Below are 19,197 nucleotides of genomic sequence, written 5' to 3'. Positions count from 1 at the left end.
TATTTAATGTTGTAATTACTGTGGTTGTATATTTTTCAATTTTCATTTATTTTAATATTATCCTATTTTATTTTAATTTTTAGCATTTGAATAGCATCAAACTAACCTTATTCCTGAGTTCTTTACTAACAAACTATGGATAACTGTTTTTGGTCCGAAATAAAGTATTATAATTATTGTTATTATTATAGTCCACCAACGCATCGTACAACGAATCGTGTGATAAGTTCAGCGTAGGGTGTACCCCAGGGAGCTGCGTTGGAACAGTGTTGATGCGTTTACGGCCCAATGTCGCTTGAATATGGAACGTTATAGTGCGTACTTTCATAGTTTAATGTTACGATGTTGCTTTTAAACTTTACTTCAAATTATTAACACAAAGATAAAACCATCAGGTCTCTCATCGGGTCTCTTATCAAGCAAGAGTTTACGCCATAGTCCGCTACGCTGGCCCAATGCGGGTTGGGGACTTCTCGCGTTTTCCGAGGGTTGTGAACCTTCTTCGACGTGCAGGATTCATTACGATGTTTCCTTCACCGAAAAGCTCTTGGTAAATTTCAAATTCAATTTCGCACTTAAATTCCGAGAACCCACGACCCTCTGCTTGAGAGGCAGTATGTCAAACCGCTACCACGACTTTCTCGTACAAATACAGTTCTTAGTAGTAGTATTTTTTTTTTTATAAGCCTATACTGTCCCACTGCTGAGCAAAGGCCTCCCTCTCTCCACACCTCTCTGTTTTACGCCACTGAGGTCCAGTCCTTTAGGTGCGCGTCTAGCTCGCTTCACCATCGACGCTTTGGCCTACCGCATGGTTATTTTCTATCTTTGGGGATCCATTCTGTGGTAGACTTCGCCCACGACTCATCTGACTTATAAAACGTTACTAAAGCTATTTGAAAAATGTATATCGTATACTATACATGTCCTATTAAGTTCAGTTGATATAAAAAAATCATTGGTATATGTAACGTACCTATTGAATACAGCGGTTGTCTTGTAAGATTTCGAGGTAAGTCGCGTTTTCTTTTTCTGTCGTCAAAATTTAGAAATCGTGTTTGCACATCATATAGTAATCAGTCTACTATTTATTTATTTTACTGTTTTTCCAATGTGATTGAGTCAACACTTTCAATGTAATGCGGAATCTACCAAAGCCATTTGAGGTAGTATAGATACTTAGTGCCAAATAGTAATTTTTACTAAAGAGCATTTTAAAAAGGACGAAGCATTTTAAACAGGCATTCAACATCTTTAGGTCAAATAATAATAACATAATAACGCACACACTCCTATCCCCGCACTAGGGAAACCCTGTATTGCGAATGCTATGGACACACACATAGACAACCACAAATTACATCCAAACTCACGAGAGTACAAGTATTTCTCTCGGCCTGGGAATCGAACCCGCGACCTTCGCAGGGCAGTCCAGCAAGTTTAGCGTTCCGCTACAGAGGCAATAAAATATGTTAAACAAAAAACAACACATGTAGAGTTGCAATAACATAATATACCAAAATGTACGCTGAAATTATGCCTTAAAAAGCTGGAGAAATGATAATCGGGAATATGGAGTCTAATATCCATAAAAAGCTAATAAATAAAGGAATATCTCCAACACTAAAGGCCTCTATATCAAAGTATGGCCTTTCTAAATTATTCGCAAGACGGGTCCGCAGATAGTTTTTCATCTAGCAGACATAATGCTCGATTAACACTCCATAACGGTCAACAGGAAGTGTGGACGCCATGTTGGCGGCGAGATAGCGGAAATATATCGCCGGAAGTCGGCGACCATTATTCAGGAAAGGAAGCTTTCCGTTGTCACGTCATAAGCTCTCTTATTTCGTAGGTGTTTGGTTCTTGATAATGAGATATTGGGGTTAGTTTATTGGTAAAAGCATTTTTGTAAACCAACCGCTATCTTACCGATAGACAGACATTAAGTTGATTAACGAGCATTAAGTTATAACTATTACTATATAGGTAATAACACTTAGTAATTACCTACTTGCCAAAAAACAAACTACTAATAATCTCAGTACAGAATACTAAAAAAACCGACCTCAAAAGTACGTGGAATTACACATAATTACCAAGTTTTATTGAAATCGGCTACCGAAAAGTGCGCAAACCGGGATTCATCCCCTAGTTCGCCACTATACGGGACTTGACACAGGAGATAATAAAAATCTGTTCTCACTACTCGAAGTATATTGAGAGAGAAAAACGCCTTGAATTAAAGAATAACAAAATCAAACATTAAAATAATTGCTCCTGATAACAAAATGTAGGCGCTATTTATAAAAATGAATCTTCATGTTTGAACACCAACCCTTAGAGGTGGATGATTTTCTTCAAAATTAAATGGGACCACTATGGAGGTACCCTCTTTCCAATAAAAAAATCATGAAAATCGGTTCACAAATACCAGAGTTATCGCATTCGAAAAATGTCGAACTGAGAACCTTCTCCTTTTTTGAGGTCGGTTAATAAAACGCTTCATCGATGCAACACTAGAGTTACAAAGGTCAATATCAACCTGCTTCGGCAATTCATTGAAGCTATTACTCGCACGCAAGAGATATGCATTCCGCCGAAAATTCGAAGAGGCTAGAGGTACGCACAGAAGTGGATTAAGCCTAAAGGTCTTTATAGAGGCTTCAAGAGCAATCTTGGACACGAGTCTGCCGCACCAGAAGTTTCGCAAAAATACTAGCGTGATTTTAGCCGAATAATATATTCTTTCTTTTTGTGTTGCGGCGTTGCATTAAACGCTATTCTATTCTATTAAATAAGTTCTCCGTTACCTTTTGCGAATCTTCGTCAATAACCGAAGCTTCGCACGAAAACGGAGAAGAGATGAACTTTTCCATCAAATGCCGTAAATAATAAATTCCATATCGTCATTGACTTACAAATAAATGGACGACGGGTCTAATACAAAAACCACGAAAAAAATGTCCCAAGTCAACCTATTCGAAATTTAAATTGTAATGTCATCGCAGTATCGCGCTGTCAGTAGAACAAATGAAGACTAAAGCGGAGTTTGGCGCTCTGTATACGATTTTAGCGCCTTACATGTGCGGACACTTTTTAGCGCGGACCCGACGTCCATATAATTGTAAGTCAATGCATATCGTGGAGGAATTCGCTTGAATAAATTATAATTCAATTTTTTTATTCGACGTCGATGTGTTTTGACACGTTTGTTTTTATTATTTTTATACGAACATTTTTTTTCCAATTAAAATTAAATATCTACTAGCTGTTGTCGGCGACTTCGTCTACGTAAAATTTTTACACGCATTATATACTACTGTAACTAACTATACTAAAAATAACTTGCCCCTATTTAAATTTGTACTATTAATACAATGATCGAACACTATGAAAAATTCGGCTGGATTCGAACCAGCGTCATCGGCATGCCGTGCCTGATGCTCTCCCAACTGAGCTACGGAACGAACTTGTAGGCCTTACAATTTTTTTTATGTGCTTGTTATTTTTGTGTTTTTGACAACTGTTTTGCCATAGCGCTATCTGTGACAAATCTATGAAACATTTTTTCTTTTTTTTGGTGCAAAACCATTTTTTCAAAGGACACCCGTGCCACTAATCATTGTATTCTATATTATATTCTATCAAATGGGCCTTAATCTCTAGCAATTCGCTTAATTTACTGAAGGTTCTCTTTCGATGGTAAGCAAGTTGCCGGATAAATCTAATACATTATGGTTTAGTCTAAATGTGATGAAATACATAATGTATATTTACTAAATAGTGTCACAAAATATTTTAAAACATACAGCTATCTATATCATTTATGTGTTGAGTAGGCCAAACAGTCGGTACGTTATTAAAATATAACTGAAAAACATTTAAAAAAACAAACTTTAATTTTATTTTTATTAGAGTAACTATAGGCCAATCTCTTTGGCGACGGTCGTAGCCAAGGTGCTTGACGGCGTGCTCAACTCATATTTAAACCCGTATCTACACCTATATGATGCTCAGTTTGGCCTTCAACCAGGACTTTCTACGGAAAGCGCTATAGTGACGTTGAAGCATACTGTCAAGTACTATACGGACAGGAAGACACCCATTTTCGCGTGCTTCCTTGATCTTTCAAAAGCCTTCGATTTAGTCTCATATGACATCCTATGGGCTAAATTGAGGGCGACGGGCATGCCGGTGGAGTTAAGGGGCCTGTTTGAATATTGGTATCACAATCAAACTAACGTAGTGAGATGGGGCAATGCTCTCTCTTCTCCATATGTTGCGGAATGTGGAGTTAGGCAGGGGGGATTAATTTCGCCAAAACTTTTTAATCTGTACATAAATGCATTGATCGATGAGCTTAGCAGCACTCATGTGGGATGCTATATAGATGGAGTATGTCTCAATAATATTAGTTATGCCGATGACATGGTGCTGCTGGCACCATCGATCAGTGCACTTAGAAAATTGATTGGGGTTTGTGAGGACTATGCCGCCTCGCATGGATTGATGTACAACGTCAAAAAGACTGAGTATATGGTCTTTGGGGTCGCCGGTAAGAAGAGTCCTAACAATGTGCTTCCCATAACTCTCAATGGAATTCCATTGAAGAGAGTAGCTCATTTCAAATATTTAGGACACTATATTGCCGACGACCTCAAGGACAATATGGATATAGAACGCGAGCGCAGGGCACTGTCGGTGCGGGCGAACATGCTGGCTCGCAGGTTTGCTCGATGTACGGTGGAGGTGAAGGTCACTCTTTTCAGAGCTTACTGCACACCACTGTACGCGGGGGCTCTGTAGGCTAGCTATACCCAAGTCTCGCTCAGGGCCATGCGCACGCAATACAATAACGCCTTCAGGACGCTGATGCGGCTGCCGCGGTTTTGCAGTGCATCTGCCATGTTTGCTGAAGCCCGTGTGGATAGCTTCATGGCAGTCTTGCGCAAAAGATCAGCATCTCTGTTGAACAGAATACGTGGCAGCGGTAACAGCCTCCTGAAGACAATTGCAGTTAGGTGTGAGTGTCCCATAATGCGGCATCTCATTAATAATACAAAATCTGTTCTAGAATTTAAGTACTAACCTAATTATAAGTTTCATTGTTGCTAACACTTATGGATCCTAGTTATCTGAATAAATGAATTTGAATTTATATGGAATGTATTGTTGATCAACAATCTTTAATACTTATAAAATAGAGTTCCAAGTATCGTTTGATCGTCGAGTATATAACCAGAAATAGAGACGAAGTGTCATTTAGTTTGTTAACCGATTTCAAAAAAGGAGGAGGTTCTCAATTCGTCTGTATGTTCTTTTTTTCTGTACTTATGTTACGCGATAACTCCGGTATTTGTGAACCGATTTTCATGATTCTTTTTTTGTTGGAAAGGGGGTACTTCCATAGTGGTCCCATTTCATTTTGAAGAAAATCATCCACCTCGAAGACACGCATGAAGATTCAATTTTGTAAATAGCGCCTAACTTTAATTTAGGAGAAATTACTATAATGGTTGATTTTTCTATTTCTCCAATTCAAGGCGTTTTTCTCTCAATACACTTTGAGTAGTGAGAACCGATTTTTATTATCTCCAGTGTCAAGTCCTGTATAGTGGCGAACTAGGGGATATTTCAATAAAACTTTGCAAATAGACGTAATTCCACTTACTTTGAGGTCGTTTTTTTTTAGTACTATGTACTGAGATTATTTGAAAACTATTCTGCCATATCATTACTGTTACAACTGCGCTCCGATTGGCTAGCCCGAGTTCGAAACAATTGACGGGTGTCGTCAATGGGTGTCGTCAACTGTTTACACTTCAAATCGACCAGTTAACTTGAGCTTTGCTATAATAGACGAAAATTGCAAAATTACATATTGAAATTACCGATGAAATGTGATTCCGTTTGTTTTGTAATTAGATGTTTTGCTGTTTCTCCCACACCACCGAATAGAACAGCACGGCATTGTTAGAGATATTATCTTTATTACAAGAAATACAGAATATTTTTTGGAATATACGGAGACTTACACAGGTCAGTAGTTGGCCGGTCTATATTTCAGTGCAAACGGGAGTTGATATTTATAAGAGCTGTATCGCTAATGTCTTACCAGGAATATATGGCCCTTATTTCGTCTCTATTTCTGGTTATATACTCGATGCGTTTGATGTTCTCTTTTCTCTAATAATATTTTATAAAGATCGAAATTTGCGAAAATCCTAAGAGCTTGTGGCGCAATTTATATTACAATGGAACAGAATGGAAGCCAATTTTTGAAACGATATTGTACATAGCATAATGCATACAATCTAGATACGAACCAAAACCTTTCAAAAAAGATTCTAGATTCATTATGCTATATTCAAAAGTAATAAGTGACACACCCCAACCTAATTACAACGGTGTTCATAAATTATAAATTAAAACTTTCCGCCTATTTTTAAAATGCTCAACAAGATATTATTTTTAAAATTACCATAGACAATGTAACATTTACAAAGATTTTTTTTTTAAATTAGCTAGTGACAAAAACCGCGGGGACCTTTTTGCCAACTCATTACATCAATGCGTGCGTATTTTTGCTTTTGGTCTTTTCATTTATTATTTTTTATTTTGACCATGTTTACTGGAGATAGATGCCCGATGACGTAATTACAGGATATCCCAGTTTTAGGCTCCAGTCACCATAAATTACTTACCGTATTTATACTAACCATAAGACTCATTGTTTTGTTGTTATTTAGTGAAGAAAACAAATTTGTTACGTGTTAATTCTCTTTCCATAATCCGGTCATTCCCGTATTAGTGTTCACTATATAATATATATTATATGTATATATATATATATATATATATAATATATACTAATAATTAATATTTAAACTCCGAGAATGACCGAACCATACACGGATACCAATTCCTTTGACGTTCATAAACCTACACTTAGTCAATATTTACCCATGAGCGTTTGCTATCTCTATTTTATGGCGTTAATTACAAAGTTATAAAGTGCAAGATGCACTCCTAACGATCATCCTTGTGAAAACTCAAAAATGTTTAAGTTTCCCCTTTTCTCTCGAGCTTCCGGTTGTAGGGTTGAAGTGACAAGAGATTCGATATCGTTATTGGAAAGAAAAAAGTTTAACGCGCCAAAAAAGTTGAAAGGTCTAATGGCGATTTTTAACCAAAAAAAAACTCCACTGCTGAACGAACTAGCCACCTGGTGATTGTTAAACTGATGAGTGCTAAACATGAACTGATATTTTGATAGAAAGTGGTGTTCAGTAATACAAAGAATATCAACATTATTACAGTTAATAAATAATTTTATTTCTAACTCTTTGCCTTTCATGCCTTGAATATTTTGATGCACCGGGTTTAATATACAATTTATTTTATTTCTGTGTGTTTTAGGTTGGTTTTTTACTGTCATTGTGTTGCAAGAGTATTTCCCCGTTGTCTTATTAATTAATTTAAATAATTAGAAATTGAATTATTTTCAACAGAATGATTATTGTCAGTATTTATATTACTGACCTATGTCAACGGACTGCTCAATAGAAGCAGCCGGTCTGGTAGCCAACGATTTGGCTGAATTATTAATATAATATGATAGCAACTCTGCTATCTGTCTCCTAAAATAACTAGTAAGATAATACCTATCTTTAGTCAAATAAAAATATTTACTCATAAAATTATTAGTATCCATAAAACGAAATTACGCGGTCAACGATTTTCATTACCTGATGAGACTGTCGAAGAGTATGAAAAATATGTTTCAGAGATTGTCACGGAGTAGTGGCATAAATGTTTTCAAAATTGGTTCATTCGTATGAAAAAGTGCATTAACGCTAACGGAGAATATTTTGAGAAACAATAAATTCATTTCTGACCATTTATAGTATTTTTTCTTATTCATTCCGGAAACTTACAGTGCGCCACACGCATTACCAATTTCTGCCGCCAAGTAATATGAGTATTACTGCGTTCCGGTTTTGAAGGGGTGCTAGTGAAATTACAGGCACACGGGACTTGTAGACTTATGTCTCAGGATGACGTTCGGAGTGGCAGTGCCCCTCCGATCTTTTGCGATTTAAAGCTCTGAATGGCATTGCAAATGTTATACCGACTTGTTCGTTAACAAACATGTTATTATTATTGATACAAAGATGAAGTGACACAAAGAAAAATTCCTTCGACCTGACTGGACTCGAACCGGTGCCTGTTGCCACACCGGGGTCACCGCTCTTACCAACTGAGCTACACGCCGAGTTGGCAGATCTCAGAAACACTAGTGGAGTACCTATTTTTTCACAAAAATGTGACAAAGAATCATGATATTCAGTAATAATTTTTCCTTAGAATTGCGAGATTCAGTGTTCCCTCCTTCCTTCTTTGGTGACAGATGTGACGACATATTGTAAGCACGCGTTTGTATTTTCAATATGCCCGGAGATACAATAACTTTTCTTAAATCCGTGCTTTCTACCGAATGACCTAACTGCTTGATTATTCCTTGATGACTGTATGAAACAGTATGCCAAATAGGAACCGGAAATGATGATCCAGCTTTTGATATTAAAATATGTCAGGAGCCGTCTGGTGTATTAAAAAATAAATTGATGAAAATTCTTTTTATTCTATGATAAAGCTTAGTTTGTGTTGATAACTAGTGGTGTTATATTAAAAAATGTAACAGTGCTGAAGTTATATAAAGAATGAATAAAGTTTCAGCAATAACTTGGAAACGTGATACGGGATGCAACCCCTATTGATGCTCGATTTCTATTGTATTCAGCCAGCGATTCTGGCATAAAAATATCAATACGTCAATAATGCATTTGACAAAACTTATTTCAATATAGCACGAGAATACTTTGATGAACACCTTATCTTTTAAAATTATGTTAACAACCGGTGTAGGTAGAACTAAAATCATAATGTGACAACCCTACGCTCCGGCCGTTAGTGCAGTATTAGTATAAGTGTAGGCATTAATGCACCGTACTACTTGTCCTTTTATTCTATGATAACGCTTAGTTTGTATTGATAACTGCTGGTATTATATTAAAAAAATATATAACAGTGGCGAAGGTGTTTATATAACTTGTCATCTTTTACTCGCTCGTAACATTGAAGTTACTTTATACCATACGACATTATTATGAACAAAAAACCTATTGGCACTCCCCCGAGAGGAGTTGTGAGCTAATGGCATGTTCTCAACAAGGCACGTGCCCGCCGCGTGTCTGCCTGCGCCTCGACATGTCAGATATATAAATATATAGCTGCAACCCCAATAACCTTCAGCGGTTACTTTGGAAAATTAAATGTCCACAATTGCAATAAACTCTTCCATTTTCATGAGGGTTTCGTATCCACTTCAAATGAATTGGATAGAAATGTTACGATAAAATTGATGCCAGTTCTCCTTATATATAACGAAACATACATCATCGTCATTAGCAAACCATTGAACATCCCGCACGTTGGGCACGTATCTGCTTTAAGGTGACTGAAAGAAATAGCTCGTCCGCTGGATTCCTGCGCTTTTCTTTTTATGATACCAACGGCGACGAAATGACGGGACGATCAAGTCGTGCGCCTGATGGTAAGCAACACGCCTGTTCAGTTGCAGTGCCGATCAGAGCTTTATATCTCAAAGATCTGAAGGGCGCTGCCACTGCGCCCGTCACCCTAACTTAATATGTCCAATGTTCCTGTAATTTCACCATACAAGTTTCTTTAAGTTGTTTTTCTTTGCCATAAGCGAGAGGTATTGCTACTAAGCATTCAGAAATCTTATCGTATCGATGACATATATTACACTATTATGGCTCAGAACTCAGTCACGCCGACCGCGTCACTAGCAGCCGCCATTAAATCCTCAAGCGTTACCTGCAGGTGTTAGGGCACGCAGGGCACGATATGAGGTGGGCCCGTTTGAGTCGCATCGCACAAGCAGTGCAGGTTAGAACCATCCGAAAATCCCCATCTGAACAAATTGTTCTTGCTCCGACCAACCTGAATTCGAAGTGTCCAGGAGAAAGGCTCTCAAAAGGGGGGACAAACGTTGATGGTATTCTTTCGCGCCAAAGGTTGCGCCTCGCCTGAGCCGGCTCAATGCTCAGAGCAATGCTCAATAAATATATAATGCTCCAGTTGAAAACACAATTTTGCAGGTTCGCGGTAGTATCTCCACATAAAATTATGTGCTAGTTATTCGTAATTAATTTATTTTATACTCTTATTTCAGCTTGTTATGAATTAGCGCATTCTTTAGACAATATCCTTATGTGTACACTATATTTTTAACCGACTTAAAAAAAGGAGGAATATAACCTCCGTTCGGCTGTATGTATGTTTTACGTTTGATTTCCGATTTCTCCGTCAATTGTGGACCGATTTTTAAAAATTATTTTTTGTTTGAAAGGGTGCCCTCTTGTGATGGTCTTATTATCACTAAGTCAAAATCTGATAAGGGGGATGCCATAGAAATCGAGATAAATCCTTAAATTTTATAGCCATGGGAGTTAGGTCACCGATTTGTCCATCAATTGTGGACAGGTTATGAAAAATATTTTTTTGTTTGAAAGGGTATATTCTCGAGGTGGTACCTGATGCCAACGATACTGTTCCGGATTCTTTTCGAATATCACAAATTACTAATTATTTTCCGCACATAAAAGTCGACTTTTCACTTGACACCATGACAACCAGAAAAAAAGGATAAAATGTACAAAGGAGTCCGTAACAGTCCCATTGTCACCAAGAAGTCAGAATCTGATGAGAGGATCTCATCGAAATCGAAAAAAGCCGATTAGCAAATTTTGAGGTCGGTTTTTTTTCCAATGAAAACGTTATAATTATTTAAAATTTAAATTTATCGACCACAGACCCGGGACAAGATAGTAACGATATTTTTTTACCAAAGGTGCTTGAGTCAAGTTTATTTTTAGATCCCACGAAATAAAAATTTTAATAAAATCCCTCAACAACACAAACTCTACCGGTTACGATGACGTGTGCACTAAGGTTTTTAAATTGTGTGCTGATGAACTATTACCATTACTGGCATACTTGGTAAACCTGTCCTTCATGGAGGGGATACATTTCCATCGCCTCTTAAGATCTCCATAATAAAACCGCTGCTTAAGATGGGCGAAAAAAACCATTTGAGAAACTACAGACCTATTGCACTTATATTTTAACTGCCTCCGTGGCCGAACGGTTTCCATGCCGGACTGCCACGATGAGGCAGTCCGGCATGAGGTCTCCTGGCCCGGGAATCGAACCTGGGAAGGTTCGATTCCCGGGCCGGGAGAAATGTTTGTATGGCTTACATTTATTTCTCTCGTGAGTTTGGGTGTAATTTGTTGTTGTCTATGTATGTGTCCATGGCACCCGCGACACAGGGTTTCCCTAGTGCGGGGCTATGTTGAGTGTGTGCGTCATTTATTTATTTATTTATATCTGTAATATCAAAGCTTTTTGAAAAGGTAATGCATAAAAGAATTACGGCTTTCCTATCAAAGTACAACATTATTGAAGTAGAGCAACTTGGATTTCAAACGGGAAAATCTACAACACAGGCATGTTTCAGGGTAATCAAAGATATCTGAACTTTTGCAGATAAGAGAGTACCTGTCTGTTCTGTTTTATTTGACATGAGTAGAGCTTTCGATTGCGTTTGCCATAGAACTCTACTATCCAAATTAGAAAGATACGGTTTTCGTGGCCAGGTGCATAACTGGATAGCAAGTTGCCTTAGCAACAGAACTCAGTGTGTGGAGGTAGTGAAGGTAAATAATAATAATGAGATTGAGACCCACAGATCAGAGTTTAAAATTAATAAATACGGTGTGCCTCAAGGAAGTATTTTAGGTCCATTGCTGTTTTATTGTATGTTAATGACCTCCCTGAAATGACAAAATATCCACGCACTCTTTTTGCAGATAACATCAATCATTATTAATAATAATTCTGACATAGATTACGAAAAAGAAATAAATGACACTATATGTAATATTATTGACTGGCTTGAGAAATAATCTGAAAGTAATGTTTCAAAAACAAAGCTCATACAATTTTATAATTATAATGGAAAGCCCCAGAAACTCTCTGTAAGTTGTCATGGAGATGAAATTGTGGAATGCTCATCCAGTAATTTTCTCGGCATAGTATTGGACTCTCAACTGACATGGAAACCACAGGTTGATTCAATATGTGCAAAGCTGAATCGATTTGTATTTGGTTTACATCGTCTAACGCACATATGTGATCAGAGGACTGATGGCCTACTATGCATTTGTCTGCTTGCTACTACTACGGATCTCCTCATTTCTGATTCTATCACGTAGAGAAATACCGAGCATAGTTCACTCCATAGCTCGTTGAGTGACCTTGAGCTTTTTATGAGGCCCATAATAAGTGACCACGTCTCAGAGCCGTAGATCATCACTGGCAACACCTCTAAAATTGTATTTTTAAAACTACTTCTAAATTTCACGCTTACCGTGTAAGGAACAGCCTAGTAATTTCGTTAAAACATAGTGCAATTTAACTGGTTGCCAAGAAAGCGTCGCGTATAAAAATAACTATACGTCGTGACATTCAGGAAGTATTTGAAAGGTGCGTGTGAGAAACAACAAATCACGTACTAATAATGATTCTAAGTCCATTAATTCAAATGAACTATGAGAAAGGACAGAACTTGTTGACATCATGGTTGCATATCGGAGATCAGAGATTGATTGATAAATCAGCTAAAAAGCCTGGGGAGACATAATTGAGCTGGTTTCCTCCCCGCTGAGGGCGTTGTTATCGCACATGCTAACGTTGGTCACACACGGACATAGCCGTTGTTGAACATTAGAAAATAGTATAATGTAAACAGAATTGTTATTTTGATAAAAACAAATAAAAATTTGTTATAATTATTAATACAAAGATCAAACAAACAGAAAAAATTTCTTCGCTCCGGCCGGATTCGAAACGACTTTTTTTTGTAAGATCAAGTGACGGGACGGACAATTCGTGCGCCTCTCAGAGCTTTAAATCGCAAAGATCTGAAGAGCAATGCCACTGTGCCCGTCACATTGATTTCTTGACATATAATTGATTCTATGACACTACGAGTCTTTTTAATGATATAATAAATGCTCATTTGACGATGGAAAGTGACGATAAGGTCGACATTGGTCATGCACACCTAAATAATACCTATTCACTCTCGCACTGAAAAGGTCCAAGTTATAGCGTTCAAATTATTTACTTTGACGATTTCTTTCATGGTGTTGCCATCTTTTAGGTCTCAAGTTCGATCCTCGGCCGGGTCAATGTAGAAAACCAATTTTTCTTGTATTACCATCGTTGTTTCCAATTCATATAAAACTAGTGCTTTAGTTACTTACTTTGGGATCGGAGCAACGTATGTCATGTCATATATTTATTTATTTAGTTATAGTTTTAATAAATAAAATAATACTAACAATTTATGTCACCCTGAGACATACAGTTGACAAATCCCATGTGCCTGTAATTTCACCAGCACCCTTGCCCTTCAAACCGGAACGCAGTTATGCTTTACTTTGCCCATTACTGCTTGGCGGCAGAAATAGGTAATGTGGCAGTACTTCCCTGGACAAACTCTTTCACAGGAGCTCTACTGCTTACAAAACTAAATTACTGCTGCTTCTCCTAGCAAACCGTGCAAGACGCTATGCCAAGAACGCCACGTGTTCGACCTTTGTACGAATAATTATAACAAACTAGTGGAGTAATATCACAAAAAAAAATGTTTTTTTTTTTACAAACGGGGCGGTATCTCCCGGCAATTGCTTAGATGACCGGGATCAGAAACTGGACACGCCGCAATAAGTTTTTTTTAATATATAAATTATAAGTGCGCATTTGCCCTCCATCTTACCTGATGGAAAGTGACGATGAGGTCGATGATGGAACATGCACACCTGAATAATGCCTGTTCACTCTCACCTTGAATAGGCCCAAGTTATAACGTTCAGGGAACAAGTCTACATGCAGAGAATTCCACTTCTCAGCCGTTCACTTTATAAATGTGGAAGCGTAACGCTACGTGCGAGTCTTTGGAATATCCACAACATAGGGGTGGAACCCAAGCCTACGCCTAATTGTTATTTGTATTAAGGACTCTGCCTGTGTGTCGATATGTATACGCAAGTTGTGCATATTATTTATAATATGATATTAGATTCTCCTTTAGGCCGTGAGTCCCAGCAAATAGGGGTGTGCATTGTACCATGCGACATATCTGAAATTAATTCATGTTTTGTCATTCCCTCACTTTATATTCAGGGCTAATGACGTAGCACTATGAAACGTCATATTGTGTCCTACGCAAGATATTGAGGCGCGCGCGGTTCTAAATGGAAAAACACGGTTTTGCTCTTACTGGACGTTAGGACGGCGACAAAAACCAATATTTGGAAGGGTGCCTTTCAAAACCACCCTTTAGATGCTCTAGTGCAGTAAAAAACTCCATATCCTTTGATTAATGAGTTGAGGTAATGCGTGAACACTTCTTTTGAGTTTGTCAATTTGTTTACTCTTTTACGAATGTAATTTTAAGGGTGATAATGAAATTAAACAAGCGATTGTAATTAATCATTTTTGTTTAGGGATTAAGAGAGGTGCAGTCAATTAGAAAAAAGATAGTCATGATGAATGACTGCATGTAATGAAGCCTATTTAGTTTTTCTTTTCATTTGAAGGCTAATTTATTGACGATGGTTTTTAACTATTCTCGGTGAAAATCTCAACCCTCAAATATTTTAAAGTCGTGACATCTTCACATTATTTAATTAATTGCTCTTGAAGTACAGACGGCAGTACATGAAACTACACATGCACGGATCTTGCTGGTTGCCCTGGAGGCGATATTCAAACAAAGTAAAGATTGATGTGCTGTTGTCTGTACAAAAGGCAATGACCTTGTTCGTTCTGGAAAAGAATCATAGAACATTCAGCTTTATAACACGAAAACTTCTGATTACTTTAATATTTAACAATAGCTTAGTTGGCATAGCGTCTGGCACGGTTTGCTAGAAAACATTGGTTCGAATCCGGCCCGACCGAAGGAATTTTCTCTAAATCTTTGTATCATTAATTATAACTAGTGGAGTAATTTCATAAAAAAATAATTGAATATCATGGTGGTGAAACGTACTGACATTCAAAAATAATCTAGTCGCTATAAAGTCATTTTTTTTGTTGTCTATTGATCCAACAAGATTTAAGTTTATTTTATTTTCGCCCACCAAGCAAGATGTTTAACCTTATCAAGATTATTTTTCATTTTAATGATAAAAGAAGGACCTGTTCGGCAGCTGCCTTATATGCCATAGGGCGCTGGAAGAAACTTCGGTATAAGTTTAAAATGAAACTTGATTTTACCGGGGTAAGTTGTTCTCACAGCAATAACTTTGCAAGAAAAATATATAGCAATACATGTGAAGCACGTCGTTAAAGCTTCAGGTGATGCGCATTGCCGGCAGCCATTTCAGTTACTCCGGCGACGACGGAAGTGTGGCTATGTGCGTGGAGATGTGAAAACATCACGTAAATTTTCTTTTAACATTTTTTCTTGTTTAAATGTTTTGGTCTGTCTTTGTTTATTATGGATTCATAAGTAACTTGTCTAAATTGTAGAGACATTAGTATGGATTCTTATTGTTTGAGTATTTTTTTCATTGATTCTATTACTTTGCCAGTCTGTCAGTTTTCGTATAAAAACGTAATTTGGGGCTATAAGTTCCTCTTAGGTTGTTCATAGGAACAACTTCCCCAATAGACCAGCAATCTCTGCAAAATTCTCATGACCATTTTTCCTTGTTTTAAGGATGCGATAGTTTTACCGGATTAGCAAACAGGCTCATGTCAAATATTTAGACAAGATGATAGAGTCACTTATGTGTGTCTCAACTGTGATTCAGATGAAGAAATGAGCTTTGAATTTACCATTACTGAAGAATAAGAATATAGTTGTTTTTTTTAAGTTAGTTGTGCATAATTTAAACATTACATACATACAATTATAAAAAAGGTGGGTTTATTTAAGAAAATCCTTGTTATCCTGTCATAATTTAGGCGGAACTATTAGCCTCAAAGGCGCCCCAAAGCGGGGCTGAAAGTTCCGCTCCGAAATTTCTCAAAAATTGGCCTCTATGAAAAAGACTATTGAGATATTAGTAGAAGTGACTATACTGTTACAAAAAGCGATAAGCATTTGTTCAATATTTCCACATGTCGAAAATCAAATGCTTCATTTTCAGTATAAAGAAAATCGGAACGTTCAGCCCCGCTCTCGTATTCCCACTCCGAAAGAAAAGAGAGAAATGATGCCACACGGCAATTTTAAATATACAGTTTAAAACTATTGAAAATTCCCAACAAGCCCTACTACCTGCTACATATAATGAGTGAATTAATGAATGAAATTGCCACCTAGCAAAAAAGCCGCCTCGTGTAATGCAATTGCAATTTTTAACGTATCGAAAGCCTGTGGTTAGTATTAATTGAAAACTTAATTATTCACACGCCAAGCCCGAATCGCACAGAACAAAGTTATTTTACAAAAACAAACACCACAAACAAACAGCAAATGTCAAAATTTCCATTCGCTCAAACACAAATAAATTTACAAATAAATTTATAATGCATGCATGAGCAAACTATGCACGTTTTTTTGGATGTATCTATACAGCGCTTCTTATATACCACTAACATCCTAAACAACCATTTTTGTTCTATGAATTTTTAAAAAACATAACAATTTTTCCAGAAACAAACTTTCAATTTTTTTTTATACTATCTGACACTTTTTAGATCTATGCTTGGTGGTAAGGTAGTAAGTCACCTACGAATAGCAGTCGCCGTCACCCTGAGACATAAAGTTCAGAAGTCTACTGCTTTCACATGGAGTTCTACTGCCATAAACAAGGTATGTGAATATGATACTACAAAACCAGTTATCAGATTGCTTTCGTGTGGCCGTTCCCAAAGGGACGCGAGCCACAGATTCTTGCTAATACCTTCGTTGATTGTCTCCCTTAACCAAATTTCGGTCCGAGTAGTCACCATTCTTCCTCATTTAACTGCCTCCGTGGCCGAACGGTTACCATGCCGGACTGCCACGCAGAGGTCCCAGGTTCGATTCCCGGGCCGGGACAAATGTTTGTATGGCGCACATTTATTTCTCTCGTGAGTTTGGGTGTAATTTGTGGTTGTCTATGTGTGTGTCCATGGCACCCGCGACCCAGGGTTTCCCTAGTGCGGGGCTATGTTGAGTGTGTGCGTTATTTATTTTATTAATTCCAGCGATACATCTTACACTGCAATTCAGTATTTGGGAAAAATTTATCAACGCCATCTAGCGTAACTTGTGAGAACTACAAGGCGCTCATAGTTGATAATGATAGTGTTTTTTCCTAAATTGGGTTTGTTACATACATTTTCTACATAACACTTTTGATTCCCTTTCCGGAACGCACAGAATATTGATCGCTTCCCTCACATTCAACCCTTTCATACAATTTTATTATTCATAAAATTGTATGAAAGGGGTTCTGGATTTGATCTGAAAACGTCTTTTCTGGGTATAATTTTATATTTGACTCTGTGTACTTCTTTCGTCAATCTAATTTCGTTCATCATATTCAACATACCTTTCTCTATGTCGTTACGTCCTCTTTCAAATTATATCATTCATGGGTCGCTATATTTTCAACTCTGTGACATAACCGCACGTTATCAAATACTCAGTCGCATAAGTTAGTTTTGGAACATAAACAGCATTATGTAGTTGGTTTATCAGCAGTTTCGTTACATTGTTTATCCAACACCATGTAAATACTATTTTAAAAAAGGTAATTTATCATAACCATCCAAAGACATTTGTTAGAAGCAAATTCGAACAAATTTACCCATTTTTTCCCCAATTGACAATAATAAAAGACCCATATGAATACGTTCTAAAGTTTGTGAGATTTATTAGAGATATTACAGGGGAATGGGAAAGCGTAATTCACACGCAGGTGTGCTGACGATTTGCTAACTTGCCATATTTTTGCAGGGAAATTGAGTTGGGAATATGGCCTTAGTATGCTGGGTATATTCGAGAAATATGCGATTGTACGAATCGTACATGAAACCTTTGTTTCAGGCCTTTATTATATCGCTTTGCAAGGCAAAGGCTTGGTGCCGTTTTTGTTTTAAATTGCATCTTTAAAACATTCGTTGTATAATAAAGAACGGTTATAAAAAACAATAAATAATAAAGTAATTTTTGTTAAATAAAAAGGAACCGACTTCAAACTTTGCTTATATGGACAAAAAGTTAACAACCGGTTACCGGAAAGTGCACGAAACCGTATTCATCCCCCAGTTTGCTACATATAGAGGTGGAATAATTTCTTCAAATTTAAATAGGAACAACACGAATCATCATGGATTTTGATGATTCTTTTGTTGTGTGTTACGCCTAACACACACACACACGCACGGAAGCACGCACGCACGCACACACACACACACATAGAACATTTTTATCTAGGCCATTGCGAAAGAGCAGAACCTGTACTAGGATACTCTGTGTTAACCATATTCCGAACCCTTAAACTATATATAGATTTAGATACCGCATCACGCCCCGCACATTGACGGTCACATTGACAGAACGACAACAAGGCTCTCGGTGAGCCGTTTTTGCGCTAAGACTAGGTTTTATATTTGAATATAGTTTTCATTTATTCATTACGAAACTTGTACGTTAATATATAATATCATTGTACGTTACCATTCATAACGATTGTGAGTTTTGCTGTGTGCGGCTGTTTATCGTATCTAAACGAGATAAAGAGAAGAGTTTCTTTCGTGTGACGAAAGATGAAACGAAGATGAAGAAAGCTTATGTCAGAGACTCATTCAATTATTATTTTATTGTGTTACTTCTTAATTTATTTAGTGCAGAGTAATATATTAGTATCATTGACTTACAAATAAATGGACGACGGGTCTAATACAAAAACCACGAAAAAAATGTCCCAAGTCAACCTATTCGAAATTTAAATTGTTATGTCATCGCAGTATCGCGCTGTCCGTAGAACAAATGAAGACTAAAGCGGAGTGTCGCGCTCTGTATACGATTTTAGC

This window comes from Hyposmocoma kahamanoa, unplaced genomic scaffold (assembly GCF_003589595.1).
Source record: "Hyposmocoma kahamanoa isolate Upper Pololo Valley unplaced genomic scaffold, ASM358959v1 169, whole genome shotgun sequence".
Lineage (NCBI taxonomy): Eukaryota > Metazoa > Arthropoda > Insecta > Lepidoptera > Cosmopterigidae > Hyposmocoma > Hyposmocoma kahamanoa.
The sequence above is the reverse complement of the archived record's forward strand: the minus strand, read 5'-3'. Positions refer to the sequence as shown.